Source organism: Chiloscyllium plagiosum, unplaced genomic scaffold (assembly GCF_037043375.1).
Source record: "Chiloscyllium plagiosum isolate Xiang-an unplaced genomic scaffold, Cpla_swu_hap1 HiC_scaffold_11, whole genome shotgun sequence".
Lineage (NCBI taxonomy): Eukaryota > Metazoa > Chordata > Chondrichthyes > Orectolobiformes > Hemiscylliidae > Chiloscyllium > Chiloscyllium plagiosum.
Window position 1 is genome coordinate 90,849,800 of NW_028270149.1, and position 23,503 is coordinate 90,873,302.

Here is a 23,503-nt window from a genome sequence, read left to right on the forward strand (position 1 = left end):
GGAATGTAGGATTAAAGGGAGTTAACTTCTAATTGAATATTCTAAATATAATCACTTTGGACACTCTCTGTATTCAGTTGCCTAAATTGAATTCTGAAATGTTTCATATGAATTACATGTTATTTTGTAGTGCGACAGAGACTTGCAGTATATAGGGAAGAAAAGCTCAACTGTTTTATTGGCTGGAAATATGTTTGAACTTTAACTTTAGTTTTATCGGCTTGTGAATGAATGTAGAAATAAAGGGAGATAACTTCCAGTTGAATTTGTTTTTTTTTAAAACAAAATACATGCAACTATCATGTGAAACAGACCTGAAGCTACTCAAATTTACTTCCAAAGAAGCTATTCAGCAAAACAAATATCCCAAGATGTGTATGTGTCCATGTTTAAGCATAACTTCATGTAAATACATGACCCCATGTGTTCGGGCTGTACAAGCTGATACCAGGACCCAGTCTCAGCCTCCAGCAGGACACCAACATGCGGAAGCTGTAAGCCTGCCCCTTCCGATGGCCATATAAATCCTAGGCACTACACCGTAATTCAACACTCCTGGGTCGGCTTTGTTTAGAAAGGTCTTGACAGAACCGCTTCCCACAAGTTATCAGAATGATTGTGTCGACAATTTTTCTCAGTCTGTTACTGACTTTCTTCTCATGTGAGTGTTTTTTGTTCAAGTCTCTCTTTGTTACTGTCTCAATGTTAGTCGACAGCTGGAATGTAAAACACTCAGCTATCATTTCATCAGCATTAATGCTCATAGTTTATTTGTTTTCTTTTTTAAAGGTGTCCAGTCGGAGATTGTTTTGACCCAGCCAGAGGCAGAGACTGGCCGTCCCGCAGGCAGCCTGAAACTGACCTGTAAAACCAGCGGGTTCGATCTTGGCAGCAACTGGATGAGCTGGGTCCGACAGGTTCCCGGACAGGGTCTGGAGTGGCTGGTTAGCTACTATACTTCATCCAGCAATTACTATGCACCAGCGATTAAGGGTCGATTTACTGCGTCCAAAGACACTTCAAACAACATTTTCGCGTTGGACATGGGGAACCTGAAGATCGAAGACACCGCCATCTATTACTGTGCAAGAGACCACAGCGAGAGGAACCAGGGCTGGACCCGTTCAAAAACAGCTCGAGGGAACATTTTGTCAATTCCATCATAAACTGACGGTCAGTACGAGTTTTAAATACAATTATACCAACTGCGATCTGAAGCAGACCTCAGGCTGCCTCTTACAAAACTATCAAAGAGGAAATGTACCATTTAAACTAGCAAACTGCTGACACAATGGGACAATGTTTTGGGCATGTCATATGTACTGCTAACACTTCCATCAATTAAATGCTCGGACAAAATGTTAGTTTTAGTATATCTGACAGCTCAGGAAATCACTGCTCATTGTTATGTCAACTATGGCATCAATTCTAAACATGATCAGAACTAAATGGCTCTTTCAAATGAAAATTGAGACCTGGAGTAAAGAACAGAGAATGAGTGTACTGGTCTACATCATTGTGATACTACAGTGGGTCACAGTGTTGTGCACAGCGACATCCTCATACAAAAACCACTGACAAGTGTTTATCTCAAATTGGTGATTTCTACCATGGCAGGAGCGAGAAATAATGTGAGATGCAATTTAAACGCAATCCAGTAGTGCTAGTTTGTACAAATGTATAATTTTTTTCTACCTTCTTCGTGTTGATTGTCAAGTTAAATGCAGACCAAGCCTGGAAAAGTATTCCAACCTTTCAAAATACAATGGATCGTAAAAGCTGAAATAACACACTGAATCATTTTTAGAGGAGTCTGAATCACTGCTGTCTAGGAAGTGAAGAAATTATCTGCATTTTACAGTTTACAGTCTGTCATAGTATTTGACATAACGTGTCTCACAGTGATATAACTGGGGTGACACTGCAATTATGATCAATACAAAAACCTATTCAGCCTCCATTGTTTGAAACTAGTCAGTGATTACTTCTACAAACCGTCTTAACTTGCAGTGCCGTATTAGTTCTGTGCGGTTTAATGCCAGTATCACTATTTAATTTGTAAAAGTGTTGGGTAATTATTGATACACCAGTTGGGGATTTTGAGAATCAGCTCATGTGTTACTCTGTGAAGTATAAAACAGTATTAAAATTTATCAAGAATGATCAGAATTCACTAGCGCAATTATGTGATGAAGATTTATCGTGACTTTATTTTGCCTGTGGTTCTGAAAATTTAAAATGATGGTAGATTTTTGATTTGTTTTATACAGAGCTAGTTATTGTGTGACCCAGTCCAGAGAATGTAACACTGTGACTATCTTGATTACTGGGGCCAAGGGACCATGGTGACAGTGACTTCAGGTAAGAACTTTGAACTTTCTTAGTGACTTTTTAAAAACTTTCTATTCATGTGACTAATTTCTGAATTAAATGAAACTCAGATTCTGTGCTGAGTTTGGTTCGGTTCGGATTGATTTTTGTTCAGACTGATTATAGACTTCAGTTAAGGCTCAGCAAATAGTTACGGTGGGGATGATGGAGTCAGTATCTCTTTTTTTTAATCAGATGGGCATTCTGTGTGGTTGGGTTACTTGAAACACCTAATGTCTCTTAATCAGTCAGCTATAAATAATGTTTAATGTCAGTGACACCCTGACTGTGAGTTTTATTATCAACAACAAACGCTAAGAATTCAAAGATGTTCGAGATATTACCAAACATGATTAAAATATGCTAAAATATCATTATTCATTTCTTGAATATATGTTCTTACCCTGATTATATTTTCTCATTTATTTTGTTAATTTTGTTGATGACAAGCAGGTTAGAAACTGTCATAAAATTTTCTTGCGGTGCTATATTGCATTCTGTTGATGAGATTCTGAGTTTGTTTTACTTGATTCTGTTGAATTGAGTTGATTGGATTTTGGCTTTGTTTTGGTTGATTCGGTTTGAACTGTGTTGATTGGATTCTGACTTTGTTTTTACTTGGTTTTGTTGAATTGTGTTGATTGGCTTTTGAAATTGTTTTATTTGATTCTGTTGAATTGAATTGTTTGGATTCTGATTATGTTTCATTCAAATCTGTTGTTTTGAGTTGATTGGATTCTGATTTTATTTTCCTTGATTCTGTTGAATTGAGTTGATTGGATTCTTATTCAGTTTGTGAAATTGATCTGCGTTTTCATGCTTTCTGAATTGGTGTTTTCTTTCTGGTGAGGAGATTGACTCTCTGGATTACTTTTCATTACCAATATTTGTGAAGTTCTTTTGTTTTTCATGAATCATTTCTGCATTTGTTAAACTTATATGACACATTTTTCTCTGCTTGATTGAAAACATTACATCCATTTGTAATGGTCTGAAAAACAACTTAAGGCAGAAACCCGCAAGTGTGAGAAATGAAAAAAATGAGTTTTTAATGCATTGACTTTTTAAAAAAAAAACTCAGTTCTAATTGTAAACTAACTGAATTTTGTTTTGAGTAGCCTCATTCAAAATAAAAAATTGGGACTAAAATCTGAAACTGCAGAATTGATCAGATTATGTAATTGAAACTAACTTAAAATTATAATGTGGTGATATTTGTCCATTCAGTAATTTTGTTTTGTAATGAAGTGATTAATCAATATATGCCTTCAACCACTCTACTGTGCGCTGCACAAGATTGTCATGATCAGGAAGGGTGTACAGGTTGGAAATAAATTGAACTGTTGCCAGAAACATTACAGCTTTAAGTGTTAAGTCCCCTCACAAGATTGCTGTTATGACTTGTTATTTCTATTCAATTTAATCATTAGTTTGCTTGATTCTGAGCAGCTTTGTTAGACTTCAATTTAGATTTTTTTGGTGAGGTTACATCATGTTCTTGGTTCTGTTGAAAATGTTTGCAGAGCTAGTTCTGCTGCAAACACACCGTGTTGTGATCTGGTGATCGTTGAGCTGTTGAGAAGGGACTGTGCTTGGGTAACATTAAATTTGGGAAACCGTTTTTGGTTTCTACATTGTTTTTGCAATGTTAACACGGTTGGCGACAGTGAACCGCTGCAGGTTCCTCATTCAATGCAATCAGCATGCGAGTTGAAATTTCATAAAGCCTATTATTAAGTGAAAGGCAAATCGCAAAGGTTTTAGAAATGAAGGGAAAACAGATACCTTCAGGCGCCATTTTTACTTCAAATAAATAATTAAGGATTAATCTAATCCATGCTTTACAATCCAAATTCAGAACTCAACTATCTAGCTCAATCACAAGGTCTGTCTTTAAACAGTTTACAAGTCATAGAGAAATATAAATAGAATTTCAAAAGTCTAGTGTTCTAATAGTTCTTGCTCTTGAGCAAAAATGCCATGACTGCGTTATGATTGATCAAGAAACACCTTTCAATTCACTACATATATATTTTTCTGGCTGGAAAAGATCATTGGCAAAGACCATTTGGAAATTCTGCTCAATTTTATGAAGAACAGATCAGTTTCACTGCTTTGATCAGTTTTCACGTAACTTGAGTTAATTAATTGTTATGTCCCTGATTAAACTGGATTTGCAGGATAAAAATAAAACATTAACTGAATTATTTAATCTGCACAGTGCTTTAGGTGTTCCCAATCTGTGCATTTTAAATAAATAGTTACATTTTACAACAAAATGTCAACTGAAGAGTCATTCTTTCGGAAACAACTGCTATAGTGAATTATGTGACCAAGGCCAAATTTCGAATTAATTAAAATAATCCATTCATGAACTCGCAGGGCAGCATGGTGGCTCAGTGGTTGGCACTGCTTCCTCACAGCGCCAGGGTCCCAAATTCGATTCCACCCTCGGGTGACTGCCTGTGTGGAGTTAGCACATTCTCCCTGTGTCTGCGTGGGTTTCCTTCGGGCGCTCTGGCTTCCTAGCACAGTCCAAAAGATGTGCAGGTCAGGTGATTGGCTGTGCTAAATTGCACATAGTGTTCAGTGATGTGTAGGTTAGGGTGCATTAGTCAGGGGTAAATATAAATTAGGGGGAATGGGTCTGGCTGGGCTACTTACTGTCCAGAGGGTCAGTGTGGAATTGTTGGGCCAAATGGCCTGTTTCCATACTGTAGGAACTCTACTCTTAAAATCATGGGAATACTTGCTGCAAACAGAGAATTCATTTTACATCGATGTGTTCAGACGTATGCAGAGTTCACAAATTTGCAGAAGACATGAACTAGACAATAACAGATCACATTGTTTATTCAGACACTGAAAATAGAGTAATATTTATTTTAATTAATATACTTGACCAATTTATTGCAATGTAGCGATCGGAAGGAATCTGCTCACATTATTTAAGTGTGACAATCATTTAGATTAGATTTCCTGCAGTATGTATCGGGCCATTTGGCCCAACAAGTCCACACCAACCCTCTGAAGAGTAACCCACCCAGACCCATTCCCCTACCCTATATTTACCCCTGACTAATGCACCTAACACTATAGACAATATAGCATGACCAGTTCACCTGACATGTACTTCTTTGGATTGTGGGAGGAAATCCACACAGACAGAGGGGAGATTGTGTAAACTCCACATAGGCAGTCACCCGAGGCTGGAACCGAGCCTGGGTACCTGGATCTGTGAGGCAGCAGTGCCCACATTTACTTAGACATCCGCTAAAGCGGGAAACTCCAGACAGAAGCATGTTTTCAATTCATACCTTTTTAAACATTTTTGTTCATTAAAAGCAGTTAACACGAAAATGACCTTGCCCTAATTCCTTCCAGAGAAATGCTTTCCACACTGGAATGCAGTATTGACTTTATGCAGTGCATGCAAAATCTCCACAGTTCAAGGAACGTTTTAAGAATATGTAAAAATAATTTAGACAAGAATCCATTTCCTCCAGATCTGTGCGATATTTCCCACCTCAATAATTTTGTTAAATGCAATGACTTATTAAGTTTATTAACTCAGTGGTTATTTATGTTCATTGTGAACACATTCTCATTCACATTAATCCACTGGTTAGTTCCTCTGATGAATGTTCAATTACAGTGAATATATTTGACGTGAGGAGTTGAGCAATGTATCCTCTAGTATTAAGTCTGTTGTACAGTTTGTTTCAGTGCTATCTCTGACTAACTTGTCAACGGTCCTGAGCATTTGTAAATTGTCCAGTTCGGATTCCTGAATCTCAGACAGTTCAATTTCATCTCACGCTTCAAAACCACTTTTATCTGCCAGAAATACAATATTCGATTAGGTGCCTCAGAATTGAGAGCCCTGACTAAGTTGTTCCAATCAGAACAAACGTTTCAGGAACAAAAGGCAGATAGGAAGAGTTTTGAAATTGGTTGTTGGCAACAAGAGATATTTGATTGAGTGAGGCCGAGGGAGATATGTTGTATATTTTCTTTGTGCCTCAGTTGTGCAGGACATGTTTCGTGGCACAATGTAGAATCAGAATTTTTTTTGCATCTTATTATTTGAAAACCTATTATCAGCTTTTAATGTCACTGGCAACGGTCATATTACACTTCAAATCATTTTAATCTTTTTCAAACTAAGTAGACCGTCTGGTGCAGCAATATTCACAGGGGAAAGAGGAAGGGAGTTCTAGGTTGGAATCCAGTGACAGTGAATTGATGGCAAAGTTCCTAGTTTTATTCCTCTGTAGTTCCCGTAGAGTTTGAACAATTTGGAGCTGCTGTCAAAGTATTCTTGGATAAATGTTGAAATGTTACTTTCATTGTACGAACATTCTGGAACAATCCCTGATTGTTGGAAGGTGTTAATAACTAACATGGTTTATGTACTGTCAAAACAGGTGGGCTGTGTTCTCCATGATAGTGTCGAGCTCATTGTGTTCAGGTCTGTTGTGAAGTTGTAGTAGGGTCCCTGATTCTGTGCCAGGTGGCCTGTGTTCACTTACAACCTGTTAGAGAGGTATGTAATACCATCTCTTATCAGGTTACTTCAGTGCAAGAAAGCAGATTGAAATGTTTGGCTGTTTGTTGGAATTCCACTCACTGAAATCTATTCAATCGCTGTCCTGACTTGTGTCTCTTAGATATTAAACAGAATTTTGGTGGTTAGCAGCTTTTTCCAGATCAATATTTGTTCACAAGCTTTTGGGCATCGCTAGATGGGGTTAATGGAGGAAGTGCTCAAAGAAATCTCAGCTTTTGACATGCTGTTCTAACAATATCATTTATAACTAATCCAGAATGAATCATTTTCGAAGCATATTTGATGAGATTATTCTTAGGCCGTTTTACCTTATATTAAACCAGTGCTGTGGCTGAATTTGATTGTTCAGTACGATGGGGGTTCTGCTGAATCCAACACTTGCTGCAGATGGTGATAGCTTTTCAGTTGGTCTTCAATTGCTATCTCAGACCATCCAGTACCTCTGCTAAGAATTCATTTTCCAACAGGAGTCAAGCCAACGTAATCACTGTTTATCTCAACAGGTGTGAGCTCTTGTGCCAAAAACATGAAAACAATTTGCTGAAGAGGGGGTCTCTGGATGCGAAAGGTTAACCTTGCCTTCTCTCCACAGGAGCTGCTAGACCTGCTGAGTTTCTTCAGAAATTTCTGTCTTTTATTTTGGTTTTCAAGCATTTAAAGTTTGTTGTTTCATTGAAAAAAGTTCTGTTCAATTAAACACGTTCTTCAGAGAAAAGATGCATTTGAACAAATTGCAAATGTTCAGAGATATTAAATATCAGAGAATCATTGAATTTGAGCGCCCTGATCTCGAGCTGTAGTTTCACAAGAAACTATTATGAAGTAACAACACACTCCAGAGTGCAGTGGCTGCTGTAAGTGGGTGGAAGTTCTTTTGATCACTCAGATAGAGAATGTCAATGATCCCGTACCAAATAATCAACAGAAGTTTTTTTTTAAAGCATGTGTGAAACAATTAATTTGTTGAAATATTTTATTAAGAAGTATTCACAGCCAGTGCTAGCTTAATGAATGACACAATGATAGGAAGGTCGGAGCAAGAGGAGGGCACTCAGCCCCTCGAGCTGTTCCACCACTTACTTAGATCATGGAGCATCTGTGAGCTAAATCCACAGGTCTCCCTTTGGCTAAAACTCTTCAACAGCTTTGATTAACAAGCAAAAAACTATCCCAGATTTACTGATTCGACTGCCCGTAACAAAGGGAGACACCATTTCTGAAAGACATTCCTGTGAGTACTGTGACACAATGAGGCTGGAATTAATTGCTCATGAAAGTAAACTTTAAATCTCTGACAATTTCCAATTGAAACATCCCAATCATCATATTTCATTAATTTAACACTGTACTTCCCTGGAATAAGGAAATATAATGTGTGATTGCCTTGCTAAAAATGAGGGAAGCTTCATTCCTATTGTATGATTAAGAAATAGCTCTGTTCATTCAGTGAAAACACAGTCAAATCACACAAAAGGAAACCATGTCATCTTGTGTAGACACACAAGTAATTTTAAATTCTTCCAGCGGTTGTTTGAATCTCTAGACAGGTGTCTAGACAGGTGGAAGTGTCAGACTTTTTATATCACCTTGAGAAACCAGTTGTCATCAGCCTATTTGAATTGCTGAAGTTTGTGTGGTATTAGCACATTCACAGCGCTGTTAGGAAGTGAGCCCCATGGCTGTGATTGAGGAAGAGGAAACGGGCAGGGAACTAGTCGAGAGTCAAGTTGAAGTCTGATTTGGAGGAAAGCTTTCAGGAGAAGCATTTACAAGCATGTGCGCCCTTATCCTCAAGGATCACAATTTTGGAACATGCTGCTGAAGGGACATATCAGCATGCAAAATGGAAGCTGAAGAAGGTATCTCGGCCCCTCTAGAATGCTATTCCATTCATAGGATCATCATTAATCTTGCTGCTCACCAGTCTTCCCAACACACTGATAACATTGAACCTGATTGTTTTCTGTTCAGCAAAAGAAGTGTGAACCTTTGGAATTCTCCACCACAGAAATTGATTGAGGACAAAACATTAAGTGATTTCAATAAGGAGATAGATTCCTTCAATCCTTAAAAAAATGCTACGGATATGTGGGAGAAAGGGAAACAGGCTACAATATTGGTTGAAAGCCATGAAGACATTGAATGGGGCATGGTTTGTAAGTTTGCACGTAACGCCAACATTGGTGGTATAATTGGCAGTGAAAGTCATCTTAACGTACAATGAGATCTTGATCAGCTGGGCCAATGGGCTGAGGAGTGGCAGAAGGAGTTTAATTTAAATGAATATGACGTGTTGCTTTTTGAGAAGACAAATCAGGTCACAACTTAGAGTTAATGGTAGAGCACTGGATAGTGATATTCAACACAGGACCCTGAAGGTCCAGACTCATAGAGTCTTACAGAGTTAATGTTAGGGCACTGGGTAGTGATGTTGAACACTGAGGACCCTGAGGGTTCAGACTCATAGATTCTTGAAAGTGTTGTCTCAAGTAGCTAGTGTGTTGAAGGTGTTTGGCATATGTACCTTCATTGGTCAGAGCACTGAGTGCAGGAGTTAGGGCTTCATGTTGTAACTGTCCAAAACATTGGAATGAACTGCCAGAGGAAGTGGTAAATGTAGAGATAGGTCCAACATTTAGAAGACATTTGACCAGCTACAGGAACTGGATAGGTCTGGATGGATATGGGCCAAAGGCAGGCAAGTGGAATTAGTTTAATTTGGGAACTCTGGTCAGCATGAATGAGCTGGACCAAAGGAACTGTTTCTGTGCTGTATGACTTTATGACTCACTGACGACTTTATGACTCACTGACTTTATGGTGGAGTAGGCTCAAAGTTGGAAGGTGGTGAGCAAGTGAGGGGCTAGATTAGGCATGTGGGAGAGTTTGGGCTGGTAGGCTGTGAGGTGTTGGCTGACTGCTGGGTAAGCTTGCATGCACTCTGTCTGGCAAGGTGGCATCAAGGTAAATGGTAATGGTCACAGGATAATTTGGTCAAATTGTGCTTGGTAGGTGAGGGGTAGTTTGAGCTGAAATGCAGGAGGTCTGTCTTTGCCAGGCTGGTTTATGGAGAGGTGGGCAGGATGCCAGGCTGGTTAGTGTAGAGCTGGGCAGAGTGCCAGGATGTTTTGGGGGTGGAAGGTCACTGTAATGAAGTGACAGGTGGATGTATTGCCAAAATGCAAAGCTCGAGTCTGGCAAAATGGTAGGTTGTAAAGCACAGATGCGAAAGGAGCTAGGATGCAATGTGCACAGGTTGACTTGGGTAAGATGAGAGGTCAGTGATCAAGGGCTGAGGTCATGCCTTGGGTAGTGGGCTTTTGTCAGAGGTTGTGAAATTGATGGTGTCAGGTCCAGTCAGGGTCAGATTCACCATGGGCCAGGTGCAGGGCGGCTGGAGTGTAAATGAGTGAAAGGAATTGAGATCATATGTCCATTTGCAATATAGAATATAGAACATTACAGTGCAGAACAGGCCCTTCAGACCTCAATGTTGCGCTGACCTGTGGAACCAATCTGAATCCTACACTATTCCATTTTCATCCATATGTTTATCTAATGACCTTTTAGATGCCCTTAAAGTTGGCGAGTGTACTATGGCGAGTGTACTAGGGGCATGGAGCGCAGGCAGTGCGCTCCATGCCCCTAGTACTCTCTGAGTAAAGAAACAACCTCTGACACCTGTCATCTATGTCCTCTCCTGCTAGCCATCACTATTCAAGGAAAAAGACTTTCACTGTCCACCCTCTGATTATCTTATATGTCTCAATTAAGTCACCTCTCAACCTTCTTCTCTCAAACAAAAACAGTCTCAAGACCCTCATCCTTTCCTCATTAAACCTTCCCGCCATACCAAATAACATCCCGGTAAACCTCCTCTGAACTCTTCCAAAGCTTCCACATTCTCTCTATAATGTGGTGACCAGAACAGTACACAATACTCCCAAGTGCGGCCACACCAGAGTTTTGTACAGCTGCAGCCTAACCTCGTGGTTCTGAAACTCAGTCCCTCTATCGATGAAAGCCAACACAAAGTATGCCTTCTTAACAACTCTATCAAACTGGCTGGCAACTTTTAGGGATCTATGTACATGGACACCGAGATCTCTCTGCTCAGCTACACTACCAATATGGATTGCCTTGGATGTGTTCCGGGCATGAATGGGTGTATAGCAGGGTAGGGTTTGTCAATGTGAGTGGAAATTTAGGTCTAGACAGAGTAAGTGCAGTGGTTAGTCTGAAAGATGAGGTTTGGTGGTGAACTGCGTGTCAGTTTGATCATTATTAAAGTTAAAGATTACTTGTTCATTTCTCAAATCATATTTACGTAAATACTCAGCTGTAATACTCCAAAGTCTCTGAACCTTAATGGTCCTCCATTTCTCAGAGGCCTCCAGAATTCAGATAATTGTAAATTAGATGTTTCAACTTCCAGACAATTGGCATGAGTTCAGCCGTGACAGCCATCCTCCTAGTCCCAGTGCTCAGCTCCTGCCTGTCCTGCTGCTGCAGTGACCTTGCTCCCCGAAAGAACATTCTGCCTTGCATTGATAAGTGAGGAAGGCTCACTGGGCCTGATTTCCAAGTATGGGGACGGCAAACACGAGGGGACACAACTTTAAAGTGAGGGGAGATAGGTATAAGACAGATATCAGAGGCAGTTTCTTTACTCATTGAGTAGTAAGGGTATGGAATGCTTTGCCTGCAACGGTAGTAGATTCACCAAGTTTAAGTACATTTAAGTCGTCATTGGACAGGCATATGGATGTACATGGAATAGTGTAGGTGGGATGGGCTTCAGATTAGTATGACAGGGCAGCGCAACATCGAGGGCCGAAGGGTCTGTACTGCGCTGTAATGTTCTATGTTCTATGATTCACTCTGATTTCTCTCCGGGGTTACTGCCAGCTGTTGGGTATTTCCAGCAGCACGGTACCTAATGGGGCAGCACGCTGGTTCCGTGGTTAGCGCTGCTGCCTCACAGTGCTAGGGACTCTGGTTCCATTCCAGCCTCGGGTGACTGTCTGTGCGGAGTTGGCACTTTCTCCCCATGTCTGTGTGCGTTTCCTCCCACAGTCCAAAGATGTGCAAGCTGGGGGAATTGCAAATGTTGTGTTCAGTGATTGGGAGGTTAGGTGCATTAGTCAGGGTTAACTGTAGCATAATAGGATAGGGGAATGGGTCTGGATGCGTTACTTTTCAGAGGGTGGGTGTGGACTTGTTGGGCCAAATGGCCTGTTTGCACACACTGTAGAATTTCGATGTATCTGCATTTCCTTGGTTTGTATTTTGTGAAACGTCTCTGCTCTTCACAACAATCCAGTGAAAGTGTCAGTTGGTGAGATCTTCAAACAGTTACTGGGGAGGGATCAGGATGTTCTTTTTCCTAAATTATATGGCAATGGTCAAGGTCGAGGCATGTTTCTAAAGAGGGAACCAATGATCATAATCAGCAACTGGTAGGAAACAAAAACAAACTCCAGTTATACTGTAGACTTCAGCGGGAGCATACTGGAAAACGTTTACAGCTGAGGATACATTTGAGTAACTGATAAAGTCAAATTAACAGAAATTAACATGCTCAATTGGTCATTCTATTGTAGAAACACCATCGCTCCCCACGCTTTATGGCCTGGTCTCCTCCTGTCAGGAGCACAACACCGGTTCTGTGATCTTTGGTTGTTTGGCGATGGACTATTCCCCTGACATCACCAAGGTAACCTGGAAGAAAGGTGGGGAGCTAATCACGACTGGATTGAAGACTTACCCATCAGTGAGAAACAAGAAGGGAACCTACACCCTGAGCAGCCAGTTAACCCTGCCCGAGTCAGCGGTAGATTGCCCCAGCAAAATCTCCTGTGAGGTTCAACACAGCGGGTCACACAAGAGCAAAGTAATGCCATGTCCAGGTACGTGTTGTGGGAACTGAGATAAACAGAGCATCTGGGATTAATATGAACAAGGCATTATTTATAACCATTTTCACAGAATCACCTTATACAGCACAGGAAAAAGGCCCTTTTATCCATCCAATAACAGCCACCTATCAATAACAGCCACCTAACTATTCCAGTCTCATGTGCCAGCACATGATCCATTGCCTTGTGTGACTTGCCCTTGCTAGGATACTTCATACTTATTATGAGGGGCTCAGTCTCTACATGACTTATAGGTGCTGAGCTCCAGGCTAACACCACCCTCTATTTGATTTTGTTTTCCCCTGAGGTCCACTTGGAACCTCCTGGCCTTACCTTCACCCTGTGCCCCTGAGGCATTGATCTCTCCATCAAGGGGAAAGGTTTCATCCAGTTTACCCTGTCTATGCCTAAAATAATTCTAGACATCATGATAATCTTCTCCCTAATTCTCCTCTGCTCCAAGGAAAACCCCTGTCTATCTAATCTAGTTTCATAACTAAAACCCTCCAACCCAGGCACGATCCTGGCAAATCTCATCAATACTGCCTTCAGTGTAATCACATTCCTTCGATAATATGCACACAACGCTTCAGTATGGCCTAACCAGTGTTTTATTAAGTTCCAGTATCGTCTCACCACTCTTTATTGTCAATGTGTAGGCTAATAAAAGCAAATATCCTCCCACTTTCTTAGCCTCTTTATCCAGACAACACAGTACTATAGGGGATCGGTGGGTACATGCACCAAAGATCCTCAGGCCTTTCCAGGGTTCCACCATTCAAAACGTCATACCTCACAGATTCTTCTGCCGAATTACATCACCTTACATTTATCCAGAATAATTTCCATTTGCAACTTTTCTCTTCACATACAACCAACCCTTTTATATCCTCTTGCAATCTAAAGCCATTCTGCTCATGACTTACCAACATGACAGTTTTCATTTCATCTGTGAATTCACTGGTTAATCCTCCTAAATTTGAGTCTCAATCATTGGTATGTAAGAGAAATAGCAAAGAAATCAACACCAATCCCTACAGAACACCAGGAGACATAGATTTCCAGTCACGCAGTCACCCGATGACTATTATCCCCTGCTCCCACCACTCAGCCAGTTCTGGATCCAATCTGTCAAATTACCTTGGATCCCATTGGCTCTGATTATTGCTATCTTCTGGACATCGAGTTATCTCTCTGAAAACTACTATCAAATTGTTACACATGACTTCCTCTCAATAAAACCGTGCTGAAAATTGTAGATTTATCTTCCAAATGAAGACTAATTTCACTTCTCAATAGTTTCCTTACCACTGAGACGAGCTTGACAGATCTGTGTTTTCATTATTTATCCCTTCCTTCGTCCTGCATAACAGTGCAATGTTGGCTGATCTACACTCACTCGGCACAACTGCTGTGGCCAGACAGGAATTCTAAATTATTGTCAGCGACCCAACTATTTCATCCTTTGCATCGCTCAACCGCTTGGTATACTTTTCATCTGCCCTGGAAATATAACCACTTTTCATTCAGCAAGACAACACAGAACATCACGTCATGTGTCCTAATTTCTGAAAACTACATCACAACACTCCTCCATGATTTCTGTTCCCACTTTGTCCGTCTTACTAGTGAACACTGACACAACACATTCGTTTTGACCACAACCTAATCCTCCGGCTCCACTCCAATAATAACACTTAATGGGCATTACTGATTCCCAAATAATTCTTTTATTATGAATGAGCCTGTAACTTTTAAAAATATTTTCCTTTATTTTGACTGCTATTATTTTCTCATGGTCCCTTTTGCTCTTCTAATTCCTTTGTCTTTCAAACTCCCCCTTGCACGTTCTGTACTCCATACTTCCTATTGTTTTGAGATTTCAGTATAGACCAGAAGCCTCCCTTGTTTCTCTTTATCTCACCCTCCATGCCCTTTGGTGTCCAGAGCCCGCTGCATTCTTGGTCCCACGCAGTGGCTTCCTGGGAAATGGCCACCCTGTGATTTTCCTATCTCTTTCTTAAATGTGTCACACTGCTCTGACTCAGATTTACCAATAAGTGTCAGCTTCCAGGCCACTCTGGTCAAGTCATTACCTGATCTTACTAAAATTGTCCTTCCCCTTTTCAGAACTTTGGGCCAATTTCTATTCCTTTGCAGTACAATCTGAAATCCAACTGATTTACCATCACTGTCTGCAAAGTGCTCCACCATTGATATTTTACCCACTGGGTCGACTTCACTCCCTAAAGTTAAGTTCAGGTTCACCCCTCTCTTGCAAGGTCTGGATTAAAATTCTCTGTATTAAACACATACTTTATTAAAATATTCTCCTGGGGGCATTTTCAGAATTGTGCTCCCTCTAAATTTTTGACAAAATGAATATCCAAGCCTATGCTGAGGAAGTTAAAAACCTCTTTTCTCATTCCCCTATTTAATTTACATTTCTCTGAAATTTGCCCATGTATTTGCACTTGGTCTTTTGGACCTATAGTAAGGTCTATCGTGCTCTCCCAGTAGTTATGTTTGCTGTATTTTGGTTTTGAAGTACTGTCCATTTGCATTTGTTTGAGGAGGTATCCATGATTTCATTTCTCTTTACAGCCTAAAATACTCTTGTCAGAATTGCGACAGAAGCAACATTCTGTACCGCGCACCCCCGCCCCCATCATTTTCCATCTTTCCCTGTCTCGCCTGAAGGCACTAAATCCTGGAATATTGAATAGCCACTCCTGCCCGGCTCTCAATATGTCTCCATGATAGCAACGGCATCATTTCTTCATTTATGCCAGTAATTCGTCTGCCTTGTTCATCATATTCTGTCATTAAAACGAATACCATCCAACGTTGCTATCTTTCTTCTGATGTTACCGGCCTGTTGTTTCTGTGCCTCCTTGACTCCCTTGCTGTGTCCTCTAAATTTAGCCTTTCACATTTGTCCTGCTTATCTTTCTGTATGGATCCCAGCTTCTCCAGCACTCTGCACAATTATGATTCTTGTATCCATGAATCACAAGAAACCATGATATATGAGAACTGATTTATTTGTTATGAAATTCGTCGGATAATGTATGCGATGTGTTTCCTAAAGGTCCAGATATTCTCCAACCAACTCTTCTCCTAACTGTGAGCTCCAGTGAAGAAATCGCAAGCAGCAAGTTTGCAACCGTTGTCTGTTCAATCATCGAGTTCCGTCCGAAGTCAATCTCCGTGAGTTGGTTGAAAAATGGCCGACCCTTGGATTCTGGCTTCTTCACGTCTCCCGTGTGTGAGGCGAACGGGAACTTCTCGGTGACGAGTCGGCTGATGGTCCCTTATGGTGAATGGTTCAACAGCGCAGTTTATACCTGCCAGGTCACTCATGGAGAGAACATTCAAAGTAAAAACATCACCGCACTCCAGGGTAAGAGACACAGGCGGAGAGAGTACAAATCATTCTGAACTCTGATGTGAATCAAACACATGAATTTATCAGGCGTAGTAAACAGCACAGTACAGCTTCTCGTTTCCCAACATGCCACGTATCTCATTTCAGTTTGAGTGTTACATTAGCATTGCTCATAATTCAACATTTTGGCAAGTCAGAAAAGCATGTTTCCTCTCTGTTGAAGATAGATATGTAGACAGTGAGCTTTGTTAAATAGTTTGTTGCCTGACCATGCTGGGAGAGGCATTCAGAGTGCTGAATCCTTGCCTAATAGCCGCTTCAAGGATAAGTTTGGGAGTGGAGGGGGATATTGGATAGATATCTGATTGAAACATAGAAAATACTGAGAAACTGAGGTCGAGTGAACGTGGAATAGATGTTTTGACTGGTAGGCGAGACTAGGACCCAAGGGCACAGTCTCCAGGTCAAAGGGGCACCGTTTAGAACTGAGATGGGGAGGAATTTCTTCACCCAGAGGGTGATGAGTCTGTGGAACTTGTTGCTGCAGAGGGCATTGGAGGCCAGGCCATTGTGTGTACTCAAGCCAGAAATAGATCGGCTCTTGTTTAGTACGGGGAGAAGGCAGGAGAATGGCTTTAGCCCGAAACATCGATTTTCCTGCTCATCGGATGCTGCCTGACCTGCTGTGCTTTTCCAGCATCATTCTGATCTAAACTCTGGATTGGCTAAACAGCCTTATTCTGATCCTCTATCTTATGATGTTGGGGTCTCAAAATGACGTGGTTAAAATATGCAGTGACCCTCACTTGAAAATAAATCAATATGCGTTCAATGCTTCATTCCCTGCTCAGGAATGACCTGTTGGCTTTGGACATTGTACGACATCAATTTTTATCTGATACTGAGCTCTTTAACTTCATTTATGGGATCAGACCACAGACCAAGTGGGTATCACATTTGATGAACTGGGATAAACGTGATCTCACTGAGCTGCTTTAAGATGCTCTCTGTAATTAGTGGATGCGGCAGGAGAACAAATTCTGGTAAGAATGCTACAATAGGGATGAATGAACTAGGAACTCGAGACATGCTGATTTAGCCTGGTTTGGGGTGGCGATGTTTACACGGTGAGTAGTGGATGTCTATAAAATTAGTGTGCATTTCCATCGCGTTTGTAGATTAATTTAAGACGCTTTTGTTTGTTTTTTTTCTCCCCTGCTCTATGAAGAAATTTAAAAATGCAGCTTGGTAAATAAAGTGAAAGTACAGACCAGTTCTGAACTAACTGAATAGAGGGAAAGACTTAAGGAGATGGGTGTCCTTCTTGATATCCAATGCTGTACTCAATGTCTTGTTTTCAGATCTACTCCAAACACAGCCCACAAGGAACAATGACATAACTTAGAGAATGACATCACACCAATAACGCAAAGTATTTTTGATCACGTTAAATATAATGAACAGAATTTCCATGGCTGTTCACCGCTCCTGTAACACTTTAGAACTCTGCAAAGAGAATAATTATTATTTATTATAATTTGTCCAAAATTTGGGATGTGATTTGGCAGTCAGTGTGACCAGCAGCACTTGCACCTAAGGGTTATGAACATGGAAATGAACTCATTATATTCAGATTACTCTTGTCACAAGTATCAATAGATGGTCTTAAGTGAGAGACAAACTCCGAAAGAATGGTCATTCCATGGGTTACATGATCTTCGATGATTTTACTTTTTTCACAGGTTTCACTTGTTACAAAGCCAGTGTTCTTTAGGAATAATTACACAGGGTATGTCATAGGTCATCACAAATGTTTCACAGATCAAAATACATCAACAATAGTAAGCATCGTTTCAGTAATAGTTGGAGTTGCCATTTTGAAGGTGATGTCTTCACCCTGTGAAGAAGTAATCTGAAGATTGGGTGTTTATATCATAAAGGGGCATTTTTCATTGACTTTGATTTTTGTTTCATAGAAGATACCGAGTGCCACCCTAACACCGTTAAAATCCTCCCACCGCCAGTAGAACAAGTCTTACTGGAGGCGACGGTGACGTTAACCTGCGTTGTGTCCAATCTTCCTTCTGGAGTCAACGTGACCTGGAAACAAGAAAAGAAGCCTCTGAAATCAGAGATTGCTGAGCAGCCTGGACAGAATCCCGACAGCGTGATCAGCAAATTGGACATTTCTACTGAAGCCTGGCTGAGTGGCATTACTTTTGAATGTGTGGTGTACCATCAGAATCTGCCAACTCCGCTGAGAGACTCCATCCACAAGGAGAAAGGTGAGCGGTGAGATTAAAACACAAAGGATCCCATGTGTAATCCAGATCCAGTTACATCAATGGCAGGCTTTGATTGGTAATGAACAAACACCATTGGGGGCATTAATGATGCATCTGAAGGCAGGATAGCTAAGTAGCTGATTAAGAAAAAGATGGACCAAAGGATATTGTATTCTGATTAAATCAGATATAGTGGGAAGAAGCCTGGGTTGTGACGTCACAATCAGCAATGACAGTTGGACAGAATGCCCTTGTTGTGGGCTGGAAACATGGAGGCAACTTTCACATTAAACTTTACTTTTTTTACTGAACAGAATGTTTTCTAAAGGAGCAGACTGAACCATACTGCTCCTTTAGAAAACGAAAGTGAATAAATCCCAAATTAAAAATGGCTTATCTTAATATTTAATGAAATTGTGATATTGGTTCAGGATGTTTTGGTTGATTTATATTTGTCTCCAATATTCTGCAGTGATTAATCCGCTGGAACCATCAGTGTCGGTCCTCCTGCCACCAACAGAAGAAATCTCCGCTCAGAGGTTTCTCTCCCTGACCTGTTTAGTGAGAGGTTTCTCCCCCCGAGAGATCTTCATCAAGTGGACAAACAATGACAAGCCGGTGAATCCCAGTAACTACAAGAACACTGAGGTGATGGCGGAGAGCGACAACACCTCCTTCTTCATCTACAGCCTGTTATCCATTACAGCGGAGGAGTGGGCCAGCGGTGCTTCTTACTCCTGTGTGGTGGGACATGAAGCGATTCCATTGAAGATCATCAACAGAACAGTCGATAAATCCAGCGGTAAACCGAGTTTCGTAAACATTTCACTTGCACTGATGGACACTGTTAATTCATGTCAATAAAAATCTCAAAGTTGCATTTAATAATTCAACAAAAGTAATAAAGTTTTTTTTCCTCCAGTTGTGAGTTAAATACTGAATCAATTGTTTCTCACTCTGACTTACATTGCATCTGTGTAGTTAAAGTGGATTATTAACAGGTCTAGGACGAATGTATTGTGCAGTTAATGTTCTCTGCTCAGATACACTCTGGATCAGAGACAGAGTAAGGCTCACTCATTGCAGGAGTCTGCCAAGTACCTTATCCATCCTAAATCCCTCTGTGACAAAATCTGACAATGTCCATTTTATGTCAAGAGTAGGGCACAAGTTTTGAACTTGGTGTTCTTGATTCCCCTGATTGGACATTCTTACAAAATTCATGTCAGTTTTAAACTGCCACATTGCACCAATTGGAAATGTAAATTTAAGACATTTTAAAATTAAATTTGATTGGAACATACCAATCGTAAAGAGTGCAGAACAGTTTGAATGTAACCTTTGTTTCTGGGGAACTTCCAGGGATCTTGCACCAGCGCATGAGTTGACAGAATGTATCTTCACGTTCACACCAAAGAGAATCGACAGATAAGTTGTCGTGGAGCAGAGGGGAGAGGAACGTTGAATGGTCTGTCCTCTTGCTCCATGTGCAGAGTTTTCATGGTAGATGTCCTCTGTAATGTAACCCAGTTACTAACAGGAACAGTCAGCTTCTTGCTTACTGTCCAAAGATTTAACATTTCCATGCAAAACAATACCTTTGAAGCATGTTGGACATGCTTGGCTCTGTTAACAAATGATTAACATTGATTCCCATTATCGAAAACTGGTGTTTGCATCGTCCCGGTTTGGATTCCATAGTTTTGTCTCAGTTTCCTGGAGCACATGGGATCAATTCTGGTATTCGAATACCTGATATCATTTTGTTTCACATACAGAACACAAGTAGAAATTTTCTAATAAACATATTCAGAAATGTTATCAGTGGGATTTGAACTCACGCCTTTTCTCTCAGAGACAGAAATTCTATCACTGCAACAGAAAGTTGCTCATAAAACGCGTATCTCTCCACCAAGGTCAAATCTAATTATGGGCAATCCATTAAAATTAGAACAATAAATTAGAATAATAAAAATTGCAGTCTGGTATAAGAACAGATGCAGAGAGATGATCGCAAATACACACGTAATGACACATATATGGGCTCTCACCTAAAGACACATATTTATGTGCACACTTCAATGTGCATATAGATAAGATGTCACACACACATACTCGCATAGAGCCACACATGCAAGTGGTACTTGAACACTCACCTAAGCTCATACAAAAACTCACATACACCGAAAGAAAATCATTTGCACAAATGAACAGGGGTACTCACACATAACCATGAGAAACATAGACACATGGTAACACACAAATGGGCATGAATGCATATACAGCACAATACGTACAGACATACACACATGAACACAGATACAAATTCTGAAAAATGTCCTCCCACATGTCAACTCACACAGGCACGTAAGTGCACAGAGATAAATATTAATATCATTATTTTCCCATTTTCAGAATTACAAACATACGATGACAGAGGCAGCTTAATTAGTTATTTTTAAACCTCATTGATCAGCATGTATACAATATCACACGAACACACAAATTCAGAGTCTCACATGCAGACACACAAGTGCATAGATTAACGAATAGAGGGGCATTTATTCAATAAGGATAATGGGCACAAGGATCAGCAAGTATCCACAAACAATAGCACAAACAAGCTTATCAGGAGATGGTTTGGGAAAGATTGCCACACAAGCAAACATCATCATATAAATATAAACATCCATCAAAACATAACATTGCATGCTAACATTTATTCAGCATAAACATGAAAATAACCTAGTTTAGGTAGGATCTGAAACAGACACATAATCACACATTTTAGATAGCACTAATGAAAAGTGAACACTCACAAAGACATTACAAGATAAGCACAGGCAGCAACGAAGTGGCATATTAGTATGATGATGCTTACACACTGGGAAAAGACCAAAATTTAGGTGCACAAACACATGAGCACACCAGCAGTAAAGGATCAGGAATATGTTTATTCATGCACAGACTCCAACATGGGCAAGAGTGAAGTAAGAGACTCTCATAACCACATACACAAACATTAAAGGGAAACCAAACATACCAAGCAGTAGATCAAATAAATTAAGGGATACACGTACAAAAACTAATTCCTAAATATACAGATCTTACAAACAAATATATGAAGCAATGTCCTGACTGTGATGTCACTTATATTCACGATTTGCCAAGCAATTAGTCACCAATACATAAAGACGAGAATCACATTTGAAGTTTTATTCAGTGATGGCCACAATTTTCAACTAAACCGCTGTCACAGCCTATATTTAAAATATAATGATATAATTAAAATGATCATTCGTAATAAGCATTCCTCAAATAATAATATCCTTAAATAATAGATTCAAAGAAAAAAATTTAAAACGTTCTGACATGGAAAATGAAGAAATAACATGTGCAGTTAGTATTTGTAAATTCTTGCTGAGAGTCAATAATGCACTAATAGATACAGATGAGAGTCACACTTGAGAAATACCTGACTGCTTTATAAAGATGTAATGGTCTCTAATTATATGACTTGGATGCAGATAGATCGATCTGGATCAATAAACAATCTAAACGCGTTCTCTCGGCTTTATATTCATAGATTCAATAGATCGCACTTGGATTGAAGACTATGAGGATGATAACAGCAACATCTGGACAACTGCTTCCACGTTCATCACCTTGTTCTTCCTGAGTATTTTCTACAGCGCTGCCGTCACTCTGGTGAAGGTGAGAATAATCACATCTTTCTCACGCCAAGCAGCCCAATATGTTTTGTGAAACCTCTAAGTGTGCCATTGAATAAACATTAAATCTGAAAGTCCCTGATCATAAATATCTACGTCATTGCTTTATTTATCTTTTCCAGGTTAAGTGAATGAGTTGTGGACCCTTTGATTTTCCTGATCTGCTTATCAAGGTCTCTGAATTCCCAATCTACAATCTGTCCTGTTGCTGACTCTAACAGTGAGATTATTTCAGTTTATCAGCATGTAACTGAGACAATTATTGATGGATTTTACTTTGATATCTTTGCGATGTTTGTTGGTTGGAAGAATTTGTAGCTTCCCAATTGTTTGAAGCCCATTTGTTTTGTTTTTATTTGTTCCTTACTCAGAATGGTTGCCTACCCTTTCTGATGAGCCTTTGTATTCCCTTTCTTGTGACTGTTACTGATGTACAGAAAATTCCCACCTCACAGCGAATGTGTTCTCATCTCAATGTGGCATCCAGCCATTATATTCATTTCTGTTAGCTTTTACATTAACTTTTTGGATAAAAATGCTTTCTGAAATCATTAATAAATCTCGAATGAATATGCACTAACCTTGAGTTTGCTTAATTCTTTCTTCAAGGCCAGTCAGTAATAATACATTTTCCCACATCCTAATCCTTTCCCAGCCAAATACTTTCAGTTGTTCTGTTTGGTTGTGTTTCATCCAGTCATTTAGTTTAATGCTGCGCTACCATGCAGCCCACTAATGTACATACATCTTTCACATGATATGCCTGATGGAACACTCCAGAGGCAGAATGATTCGAGAACATTTCCGCTTATGCTCAAAGGGTCATGACCTCAGGTCATGTAATGATAAAATGAGAAGCCTCTAAAAGGCAGGCAACAGAGTTTGGAAGTTTACTCTACACTGTCTAAACTAAAAGTACTCCCAATGTCGGGACAGCCTGGGTTAGTAATGCATAACTCGCCACCTAAAGCGCCGAACGAAGCATGCATCAGCCAAAAATGTCAACGTTCAGTCAGGTATTCAGACACAACACGTGCACAATCCAAGGGCTATTGTCAGAACTGGAGTTTTTCTCACACAGAAATCTCATGGAGCACAATTCCTGGGATCTATTTGACACACCACACCTGTCAAATCCCAGGGAATGAGACTGAGATCTATCTAATACAGGGATATTACTGAACAGCAACCCTCAAAAATAATAAATCAGAGGTTGATGTTGATCAGGCAAGTCAGAGCTC

General features: G+C 40.1%; 1 pseudogene across 1 annotated transcript; it reads left to right on the forward strand.

The window, feature by feature from the left end:
* Positions 1-516: 516 nt before the first annotated feature.
* Positions 517-22,842, forward strand: LOC122545295 (Ig heavy chain C region, membrane-bound form-like; annotated as a pseudogene). Its single transcript, XR_015758706.1, has 9 exons — positions 517-661; positions 790-1,098; positions 2,293-2,361; positions 12,544-12,849; positions 15,950-16,261; positions 18,223-18,531; positions 19,004-19,333; positions 22,118-22,245; positions 22,385-22,842. The product of XR_015758706.1 is annotated as an Ig heavy chain C region, membrane-bound form-like (transcript).
* Positions 22,843-23,503: the final 661 nt, after the last annotated feature.